The 11,100-nt window shown below is 54.3% G+C and overlaps 1 pseudogene; it reads right to left on the minus strand.

Moving 5' to 3' along the window:
* Window positions 1-334: 334 nt before the first annotated feature.
* On the minus strand, window positions 335-5,769 carry LOC126146306 (RNA-binding protein cabeza-like; annotated as a pseudogene).
* Between the last annotated feature and the right edge of the window lie 5,331 nt (window positions 5,770-11,100).

Here is an 11,100-nt window from a genome sequence, read left to right on the forward strand (position 1 = left end):
CATACACTGTCAGCAGCAATTGCAAACGCTGGTCACATTTGGAAAATTAAGTCTGTGTGGTGGAACTTACATGGATTTGGTAGTCTTGCCCTCGGTAGCACCATTCCAATCACCGCCAGGCTGGAAATCTAATTGTACGTGGGATGGTGTTTGTTCATTGATTTATGCACCACCATATTTTAGTTGACATTAACATGCAATTTTTTCTCTTTCAAAATCTGAATTCTAAGAATAGATACCATCTCCGTCAGACAATTATAACTCAATTATGCAGGCCAGCACACAGTCACAGTGGCAAAGATTTCAACTTTGGAACAAACTAAACAGTTCACATTTATCTAAAAAGACACAATTCACATTTAGTAAAGGCCTTTAGTAGTTTATCACATCATTTAAGTCGGTCCATAACTAACATCACCAAATCCAGCAGTCACCCACTTCACTGACAGTAACCTTATACACTTTTGATAATCAGGACGCAGTTCAGTCAGAAAGTTAATTAATTTTACATCCTGAATTCACTCAAAACTAATTGAATATTAAAATTCATGAGCTTCAGGTGCACGTATTCTCGTGTACAGAATAAACGTAACCACAACTTAGTCAAACGATCAGAGTGCAGTAGACACAGATGTTACACATGAGATCTGAACCATAGACCGCCTATTTTGAGTGACATCTGACTACTTATAGATGGGTGTAAGAACAAACTGTTATTTGAAAAGTACATACATATTTAGAAATCTGGCTAGACAGGAACTATGAGAATCAATGGAACTTTGGATTGCAGAAAATGTTACTAGTTACAAATGTAGAAAAAAATGCATGGACACGGTTTTCTTCTGCAATGTGTTTCACCTTGTTTACATGAGTACACACCATACTGAAAAAATCTAAAATGTATGATATTATTAATTAGCAAGTTAATCAATGCTGTATGAAAAAGTTAAGGCACCAAAAGTAAATAGCTGAAGTCCAAAATCTAACAGCGGTTTTGAAAATATCTTCTATGGAAAGTGGTACTGAACCAAAATTAAAAGTTTAATTATTGCAGAAGAGAATTAGCTTTGGGCAATTTAAAATGCTTAAACTGTGAAATGGTGTAGGTCACTTTGTAAAATTATGCTGATTAGCTCAGTTTTTGCAGATAACAAACTGTTATGCTAACTTCATTTAACTGTAACTTTCAATTAACTGTGTTGTAATGAAACAATAATCTGAATAATAAATCCCAAAGAAATACAATCTACACTCCTGGAAATGGAAAAAAGAACACATTGACACCGGTGTGTCAGATCCACCATACTTGCTCCGTACACTGCGGGAGGGCTGTACAAGCAATGATCACACGCACGGCACAGCGGACACACCAGGAACCGCGGTGTTGGCCGTCGAATGGCGCTAGCTGCGCAGCATTTGTGCACCGCCGCCGTCAGTGTCAGCCAGTTTGCCATGGCATACGGAGCTCCATCGCAGTCTTTAACACTGGTAGCATGCCGCGACAGCGTGGACGTGAACCGTATGTGCAGTTGACGGACTTTGAGCGAGGGCGTATAGTGGGCATGCGGGAGGCCAGGTGGACGTACCGCCGAATTGCTCAATATGTGGGGCGTGAGGTCTCCACAGTACATCGATGTTGTCGCCAGTGGTCGGCAGAAGGTGCATGTGCCCGTCGACCTGGGACCAGACCGCAGCGACGCACGGATGCACGCCAAGACCGTAGGATCCTACGCAGTGCCGTAGGGGACCGCACCACCACTTCCAAGCAAATTAGGGACACTGTTGCTCCTGGGGTATCGGCAAGGACCATTCGCAACCGTCTCCATGAAGCTGGGCTATGGTCCCGCACACCGTTAGGCCGTCTTCCGCTCACGCCCCAACATCGTGCAGCCCGCCTCCAGTGGTGTCGCGACAGGCGGGAATGGAGGGACGAATGGAGACGTGTTGTCTTCAGCGATGAGAGTCGCTTCTGCCTTGGTGCCAATGATGGTCGTATGCGTGTTTGGCGCAGTGCAGGTGAGCGCCACAATCAGGACTGCATACGACCGAGGCACACAGGGCCAACACCCGGCATCATGGTGTGGGGAGCGATCTCCTACACTGGCCGTACACCACTGGTGATCGTCGAGGGGACACTGAATAGTGCACGGTACATCCAAACCGTCATCGAACCCATCGTTCTACCATTCCTAGACCGGCAAGGGAACTTGCTGTTCCAACAGGACAATGCACGTCCGCATGTATCCCGTGCCACCCAACGTGCTCTAGAAGGTGTAAGTCAACTACCCTGGCCAGAAAGATCTCCGGATCTATCCCCCATTGAGCATGTTTGGGACTGGATGAAGCGTCGTCTCACGCGGTCTGCACGTCCAGCACGAACGCTGGTCCAACTGAGGCGCCAGGTGGAAATGGCATGGCAAGCCGTTCCACAGGACTACATCCAGCATCTCTACGATCGTCTCCATGGGAGAATAGCAGCCTGCATTGCTGCGAAAGGTGGATATACACTGTACTAGTGCCGACATTGTGCATGCTCTGTTGCCTGTGTCTATGTGCCTGTGGTTCTGTCAGTGTGATCATGTGATGTATCTGACCCCAGGAATGTGTCAATAAAGTTTCCCCTTCCTGGGACAATGAATTCACGGTGTTTTTATGTCAATTTCCAGGAGTGTAAATAAGAACTTGGGGCTTGTAGGTAAGTGCTACATGTTGCTAAGTAAATGTATTAAAAATGAGATAAAATTTAGTTAAAAAAGTGATGAATTATAAGAGCAGAAAAAATAACATGGGAAGAATCAACGGTTGTCACACTAGGACAAAAATATCATCTTGACAAAGATTTCATGAAATATAACTATTCAATAGGACAACGATATAAATATAGAACAAAATCAAATGAAACAATATGATTCTGTGATGCTGTTAGAGTTTAGGGGAAATATGAAGAGACTGGATGTGAATAAGAGTTGGGATTGAGGACGGAGACATGCTAGGGTAGTTTTTGCAGTTGTGTGAAGCCACTGTACGAGGATGGCATTGTGACTGGCGGGATCTGCCTAATGATCAGTAGACCTGAGTTCGAATACCAGCCTTTGTACATGTTTTCTTTCATTGCTGCAGTCTACATGTATGTTACTGGTACAAGAAGCCTTGTGTCGCAGACCTGGTGCCGCTACTCCATTCCTACTCTCCTCCCCACCACCTCTCCCTCACCCCCTCTCCTCTTTGACCTGCTCCCAAACACACAACCTCATACTCCATCACCGCCCTCTCTCCCCCTCACTCTCTCCTCTCTCTCTCTCTCTCTCTCTCTCTCTCTCTCTCTCTCTCTCCCTCCCTCCCTCTCACCCGCACTCTCTCCTCTCTCTCTCACCCGCACTCTCTCCTCTCTCTCTCTCTCTCTCTCTCTCTCTCTCTCTCTCTCCCCCCCTCCCCCGCTCCCCCACTGTATCTTCCTCCACTCCCTCTATCCTCCCCTTCCCCCTCTCCCTCTATACTTCCTTTCCCCCTCTCCATCTATCCTCCCTTTCCCCCTCTCCCTCTATCCTCCCCTTCCCCTCCCCCTCTCCCTCTATCCTCCCCTTCACCCTCCCCCTCTCCCTCTATCCTCCCCTTCCCCCTCTCCCTCTATCCTCCCCTTCCCCCTCTCCCTCTATCCTCCCTTCCCCCTCTTCCTCTATCCTCCCCTTCCCCCTCTCCCTCTATCCTCCCCTTCCCCCTCTCCCTCTATCCTCCCCTTCCCCCTCTCCCTCTATCCTCCCCTTCCCCCTCTCCCTCTATCCTCCCCTTCCCCCTCTCCCTCTATCCTCCCCTTCCCCCTCTCCCTCTATCCTCCCGTTCCCCCTCTCCCTCTATCCTCCCCTTCCCCCTCTCCCTCTATCCTCCCCTTCCCCCTCTCCCTCTATCCTCCCCTTCCCCCTCTATCCTCCCCTTCCCCCTCTCCTCTATCCTCCCCCTTCCCCCTCTCCCACTATCCTCCCCTTCCCTCTCTCCCTCTATCATCCCCTTCCCCCTCTCCCTCTATCATCCCCCTCTCCCTCCACCTTTCCTCTTCCCCCTCTCCCTCCACCTCTCCTCCTCCCCTTCCCCCTCTCCCTCCACCTCTCCTCCTCCCCTTCCCCCTCTCCCTCCACCTCTCCTCCTCCCCTTCTCCCTCTCCCTCCACCTCTCTTCCTCCCCCTTCTCCTCCTCCCCTTCTCCTCCTCCCCTTCTCCTCCTCCCCTTCCCCTTCCCCCTCCATCTCTCCTCCCCTTCCCCTCCTCCCCTTCCCCTTCTCCTCCTCCCCCTTCCCCTTCCCCCTCCATCTCTCCTCCCCTTCCCCTCCTCCCCTTCCCTTCTCCTCCTCCCCTTCCCCTTCTCCTCCTCCCCTTCCCCTTCTCCTCCTCCCTTCCCCTTCTCCTCCTCCCCTTCCCCTTCTCCTCCTCCCCTTCCCCTTCTCCTCCTCCCTTCCCCCTCTCCTCACCCCTTCCCCCTCTCCTGACCCCTTCCCCCACTCCTCACCCTCCCCCCACTCCTCACCCTCCCCCCTCTCCTCACCCTCCCCCCTCTCCTCCCCTTCGCCCTCTCCTCCTCCCCTTCGCCCTCTCCTCCTCCCCTTCGCCCTCTCCTCCTCCCCTTCGCCCTCTCCTCCTCCCTTCGCCCTCTCCTCCTCCCCTTCGCCCTCTCCTCCTCCCCTTCGCCCTCTCCTCCTCCCCTTCGCCATCTCCTCCTCCCCTTCGCCCTCTCCTCCTCCCCTTCGCCCTCTCCTCCTCCCCTTCGCCCTCTCCTCCTCCCCTTCGCCCTATCCTCCTCCCCTTCGCCCTCTCCTCCTCCCCTTCGCCCTCTCCTCCTCCCCTTCGCCCTCTCCTCCTCCCCTTCGCCCTCTCCTCCTCCCCTTCGCCCTCTCCTCCTCCCCTCCGCCCTCTCCTCCTCCCCTTCGCCCTCTCCTCCTCCCCTTCGCCCTCTCCTCCTCCCCTTCGCCCTCTCCTCCTCCCCTTCGCCCCTCTCCTCCTCCCCTTCGCCCTCTCCTCCTCCCCTTCGCCCTCTCCTCCTCCCCTTCGCCCTCTCCTCCTCCCCTTCGCCCTCTCCTCCTCCCCTTCGCCCTCTCCTCCTCCCCTTCGCCCTCTCCTCCTCCCCTTTGCCCTCTCCTCCTCCCCTTTGCCCTCTCCTCCTCCCCTTTGCCCTCTCCTCCTCCCCTTTGCCCTCTCCTCCTCCCTTTGCCCTCTCCTCCTCCCCTTTGCCCTCTCCTCCTCCCCTTTGCCCTCTCCTCCTCCCCTTTGCCCTCTCCTCCTCCCCCTTGCACCTCTCCTCCTCCCCCTTGCACCTCTCCTCCTCCCCCTTGCACCTCTCCTCCTCCCCCTTGCACCTCTCCTCCTCCCCCTTGCACCTCTCCTCCTCCCCCTTGCACCTCCCCTCCTCCCCCTTGCACCTCTCCTCCTCCCCCTTGCACCTCTCCTCCTCCCCCTTGCACCTCCCCTCCTCCCCCTTGCACCTCTCCTCCTCCCCCTTGCACCTCCCCCTCCTCCCCCTTGCACCTCCCCTCCTCCCCCTTGCACCTCCCCTCCTCCCCCTTGCACCTCTCCTCCCTCCCCCTTGCACCTCCCCTCCCTCCCCCTTGCACCTCCCCTCCTCCCCCTTGCACCTCCCCCTCCTCCCCCTTGCACCTCCCCTCCTCCCCCTTGTACCTCCCCTCCCCCCATCTCCTCCTCCCATCTCCTCCTCCCATCTCCTCCTCCCATCTCCTCCTCCCATCTCCTCCTCCCATCTCCTCCTCCCATCTCCTCCTCCCATCTCCCTCCTCCCATCTCCTCCTCCCCTCTCCTCCTCCCCTCTCCTCCTCCCCTCTCCTCCTCCCCTCTCCTCCTCCCCTCTCCTCCTCCCCTCTCCTCCTCCCCTCTCCTCCTCCCCTCTCCTCCTCCCCTCTCCTCCTCCCCTCTCCTCCTCCCCTCTCCTCCTCCCCTCTCCTCCTCCCCTCTCCTCCTCCCCTCTCCTCCTCCCCTCTCCTCCTCCCCTCTCCTCCTCCCCTCTCCTCCTCCCCTCTCCTCCTCCCCTCTCCTCCTCCCCTCTCCTCCTCCCCTCTCCTCCTCCCCTCTCCTCCTCCCCTCTCCTCCTCCCCTCTCCTCCTCCCCTCTCCTCCTCCCCTCTCCTCCTCCCCTCTCCTCCTCCCCTCTCCTCCTCCCCTCTCCTCCTCCCTCTCCTCCTCCCCTCTCCTCCTCCCCTCTCCTCCTCCCTCTCCTCCTCCCCTCTCCTCCTCCCCTCTCCTCCTCCCCTCTCCTCCTCCCCTCTCCTCCTCCCCTCTCCTCCTCCCCTCTCCTCCTCCCCTCTCCTCCTCCCCTCTCCTCCTCCCTCTCCCCTCTCCTCCTCCCCTCTCCTCCTCCCCTCTCCCTCTCCCCTCCCCTCCTCCTCCTCCTCCTCCTCCCCTCTCCTCCTCCTCCCCTCTCCTCCTCCCCTCTCCTCCTCCCCTCTCCTCCTCCCCTCTCCCTCCTCCCCTCTCCTCCTCCCCTCTCCTCCTCCCCTCTCCTCCTCCCCTCTCCTCCTCCCCTCTCCTCCTCCCCTCTCCTCCTCCCCTCTCCTCCTCCCCTCTCCTCCTCCCCTCTCCTCCTCCCCTCTCCTCCTCCCCTCTCCTCCTCCCCTCTCCTCCTCCCCTCTCCTCCCCTCCCAGCTTTCCCCTTCCCTTGCCCTCCCCTCTGCTCTTCCCCTTGTCCCTCTCCTCCCCCTCTCCAACCTCTCCTTCTCCCCCTCCCCTCCCCCTCTCCTCCTTCTCATCTTCTCTCCCTCTCCTCCTTCCCCCTCCCCTCTCCTTCCCCCACCCCACTCCTTCCCCCTCCCCTCCTCCTCCCTCCTTCCCTCTCCCCTCTCCTCCTCCCTCCCCTTCTTCCTCTCCTCCTGCCCCCTTCTTCCTCTCCTCCTGCCCCCTTCTTCCTCTCCTCCTCCCCCCTTCTTCCTCTCCTCCTCCCCCCTTCTTCCTCTCCTCCTGCCCCCTTCTTCCTCTCCTCCTCCCCCCTTCTTTCTCTCCTCCTCCCCCTTCTTTCTCTCCTCCTCCCCCTCTTCTTCCTCTCCTCCTCCCCTTCTCCCTCTCGCACTCACCCGGACATGGGGGTTGAACCCCTCTACCATCCTCCACACCTACAAATCCTTAATCCGTCCTATCCTTTGCTATACCAGTCCCACCTGGACATCCGCTCCCCCCCCCCCCTTCACAAAATTCTGTAAGTCCCTCCAGATCCCCGAACACCATGCACTCTGCCTTGTCTTCTGTATATGCCTCCCCGTCCCCCACACAGATCCTCTATGACCTGATTCCTTTCCCCAACTGCTCCTATTCCTCGAACATATCCTCATACTGTACGCCTTCTGCTGCCTTGATCCCCCTCATCCCCTGGTTGCTCCTCTCCTCTCCTCTCCAACACCCACCGTCTGCCGCGTCTTCACTGTTGTGTTCCCCCCTATCCTCCATCTCTACATCCTTTGTCTCCTTTCCCAAGGTGGCTTCCGTCAACTCTCCCTCCCCGATGATGCCCTCTCTCCCTCCATTTATCCCTCCTGTAAACTCTGATCCTCACCTCCCCCTCCTTTCCTCTGTCCTTTCCCAGGCTCCCTCTTCCCCCCCCCTTTCCATCCTGTTTTTTCCCTGCCTTCACTATCTCTGCCTCCCCCCCCCCCCCGCCCTGAGTCCTTTTGCGTTCCCCTTCTCTGCCTTTCCCCACTCCCGCCTGCATCTGCCCAGTCCTCCGTCGGCTCATTCTCCCCCCTCCCCCCACTTCGTTTTTCCTCTCCTTCCCCCTTTTCTTTCCCATCATCCGTCCAGGTTCCCCCCCTCTGCCCCTATGGTGTGTCATATTTGTGCCAACTTTTTAGTGCAGTGTTCAGTGTTGTGCATCTTTTCCAAAGTGTTGCGAACTGACATCATACTGTCGCTGGGTGTGATATTTATATCTCTTGCGAACAGAGCCCGCAGTTCGTGGTTGTGCGGTAGCGTTCTCTCTTCCCACGTCCGGGTTAGATTCCCGATGGGGTCAGGGATTTTATCTGCCTTGTGATGACTGGGTGTTGTGTGCTGTCCTTAGGTTAGTTAGGTTTAAGTAGTTCTAAGTTCTAGGGGACTGATGACCATAGATGTTAAGTCCCATAGTGCTCAGAGCCATTTGAACCATTTTTTTTCCAATAGAAACCAGACTGTCGCCGTGTATTTTAATTGTCTGTCCACTGTTTTACATGTCTGCTTCGTGAGTATTTTATTAGCATTGCCCACCCTTTGTTGTATGTTTCAACTTTCCAAAATTTTCCGCCGTTTTATAATTTAAATCATCGTTTTATCGCCTGCTTTTATTGTTTATCATCTTCATATGTTTCTAAAATTCTGTAGGCTGAAGAGCAGCGTACTAAACTGCTGCCAGCCCGCCCCCTTCGCGGGGAATCGAAATTCAATAAAGGAAAAAAGTAATTAAAGTAAACCATTGTAAAAAAAAAAAAGCAAAGTAGGCATTGGGCACGAAGTCGCTCTGCTGGTTAAGTAGTTTTGTTGGTTCTATGTTTTTTGCTTTTTACATTTCAAGCTCCTCTAACAAATCGAGGGTACGGCCCTTTTCCACGCCGGAGTGGCCGTGAGGTTCTAGGCGCTGCAGTCTGGAACTGAGCGACCGCTGCAGTCTCAGGTTCGAGTCCTGCCTCGGGCATGGATGTGTGTGATGTCCTAGTTAGGTTTAATTAGTTCTAAGTTCTAGGCGACTGATGGACCTCAGAAGTTACGTCGCATAGTGCTCAGAGCCATTTGAACCCTTTTCCACTCTGTGGAGAATACGCATGCAATTCTCAATGCTGCCTATGGAATGATTAGTTCCAGATAAATGCTGTCCTAAAGCGGTTTTGTCCCGTGGCTGTGTGTTCTTTAAGGTTTAAGTTAAAAGAGCGACCTATTTCGCAGTACATTAGGACACTGTTTTTATAAAAATACAGGCATGTCTCTCTCTTCCTACTTAAAGCGCACAAACGCATATATGTGTCTGTAGTACTTTTCATTATGGTGTATTTATTGTTTTTACGCTGTAGACAATCTGCGAGTGTATTTATGTTTTTCCCATATTTTGTGCTGCAGATCTGAAGTTGGTCATTATACGCCGAAACCGGCAAAAAAGTTTGTGACCATAGACGAAAATTAAAGGAAATTTAGTCTATATACGGGTCACTGTTTTATTCGCGACAATGTCGCAGCTTGTGAAACAGCTGAGAAAGATAGCCAGTAACTGTTTAAGGCCCAAGAGGCCACTGTAGTGCAAAATTTTTGCACAAGATGTGTCGTGACTAGCGAAAATAACCCATTTCCGTGCTCAGTGGATTCAGATTTATGTCAGTGATGTGAAAAAATGGAGGGGGGGGTCACTTGATATGTTGCTTGTGTGAAAAAGTATTCTCGAACCGGCGCTGAAGATAGTGATATCATTGGGGAAGGCCGTTTTTTGGTTACTACCAGAGTCAAGAGCAGCCGGGTGAGTTATCTGTATGGTTTGTTTCCGATTTTATTAGTAGGTACCTCACTCAGTGGCGCGAACAAATACACTCCTGGAAATGGAAATAAGAACACCGTGAATTCATTGTCCCAGGAAGGGGAAACTTTATTGACATATTCCTGGGGTCAGATACGTCACATGATCACACTGACAGAACCACAGGCACATAGACACAGGCAACAGAGCATGCACAATGTCGGCACTAGTACAGTGTATATCCACCTTTCGCAGCAATGCAGGCTGCTTTTCTCCCATGGAGACGATCGTAGAGATGCTGGATGTAGTCCTGTGGAACGGCTTGCCATGCCATTTCCACCTGGCGCCTCAGTTGGACCAGCGTTCGTGCTGGACGTGCAGACCGCGTGAGACGACGCTTCATCCAGTCCCAAACATGCTCAATGGGGGACAGATCCGGAGATCTTTCTGGCCAGGGTAGTTGACTTACACCTTCTAGAGCACGTTGGCTGGCACGGGATACATGCGGACGTGCATTGTCCTGTTGGAACAGCAAGTTCCCTTGCCGGTCTAGGAATGGTAGAACGATGGGTTCGATGACGGTTTGGATGTACCGTGCACTATTCAGTGTCCCGTCGACGATCACCAGTGGTGTACGGCCAGTGTAGGAGATCGCTCCCCACACCATGATGCCGGGTGTTGGCCCTGTGTGCTTCGGTCGTATGCAGTCCTGATTGTGGCGCTCACCTGCACGGCGCCAAACACGCATACGACCAATATTGGCACCAAGGCAGAAGCGACTCTCATCGCTGAAGACGACACGTCTCCATTCGTCCCTCCATTCACGCCTGTCGCGACACCACTGGAGGCGGGCTGCACGATGTTGGGGCGTGAGCGGAAGACGGCCTAACGGTGTGCGGGACCGTAGCCCAGCTTCATGGAGACGGTTGCGAATGGTCCTCGCCGATACCCCAGGAGCAACAGTGTCCCTAATTTGCTGGGAAGTGGCGGTGCGGTCCCCTACGGCACTGCGTAGGATCCTACGGTCTTGGCGTGCATCCGTGCGTCGCTGCGGTCCGGTCCCAGGTCGACGGGCACGTGCACCTTCCGCCGACCACTGGCGACAACATCGATGTACTGTGGAGACCTCACGCCCCACGTGTTGAGCAATTCGGCGGTACGTCCACCCGGCCTCCCGCATGCCCACTATACGCCCTCGCTCAAAGTCCGTCAACTGCACATACGGTTCACGTCCACGCTGTCGCGGCATGCTACCAGTGTCAAAGACTGCGATGGAGCTCCGTATGCCACGGCAAACTGGCTGACACTGACGGCGGCGGTGCACAAATGCTGCGCAGCTAGCGCCATTCGACGGCCAACACCGCGGTTCCTGGTGTGTCCGCTGTGCCGTGCGTGTGATCATTGCTTGTACAGCCCTCTCGCAGTGTCCGGAGCAAGTATGGTGGGTCTGACACACCTGTGTCAATGTGTTCTTTTTTCTATTTCCAGGAGTGTATGTAACCTGTGGCAGCGCATTTAAGTGTTCTTAGTTGATACGTCCTTTCCTGTTTCTCCGGCGTAAACCGACGATGTTGTCAGCGTCACCAGGAAATTAGTTCGCTTTGCTGGGTAGTAATATGATTCGTAAGTGGGTACAGTT

Source organism: Schistocerca cancellata, chromosome 1 (assembly GCF_023864275.1).
Source record: "Schistocerca cancellata isolate TAMUIC-IGC-003103 chromosome 1, iqSchCanc2.1, whole genome shotgun sequence".
NCBI classification, from domain to species: domain Eukaryota; kingdom Metazoa; phylum Arthropoda; class Insecta; order Orthoptera; family Acrididae; genus Schistocerca; species Schistocerca cancellata.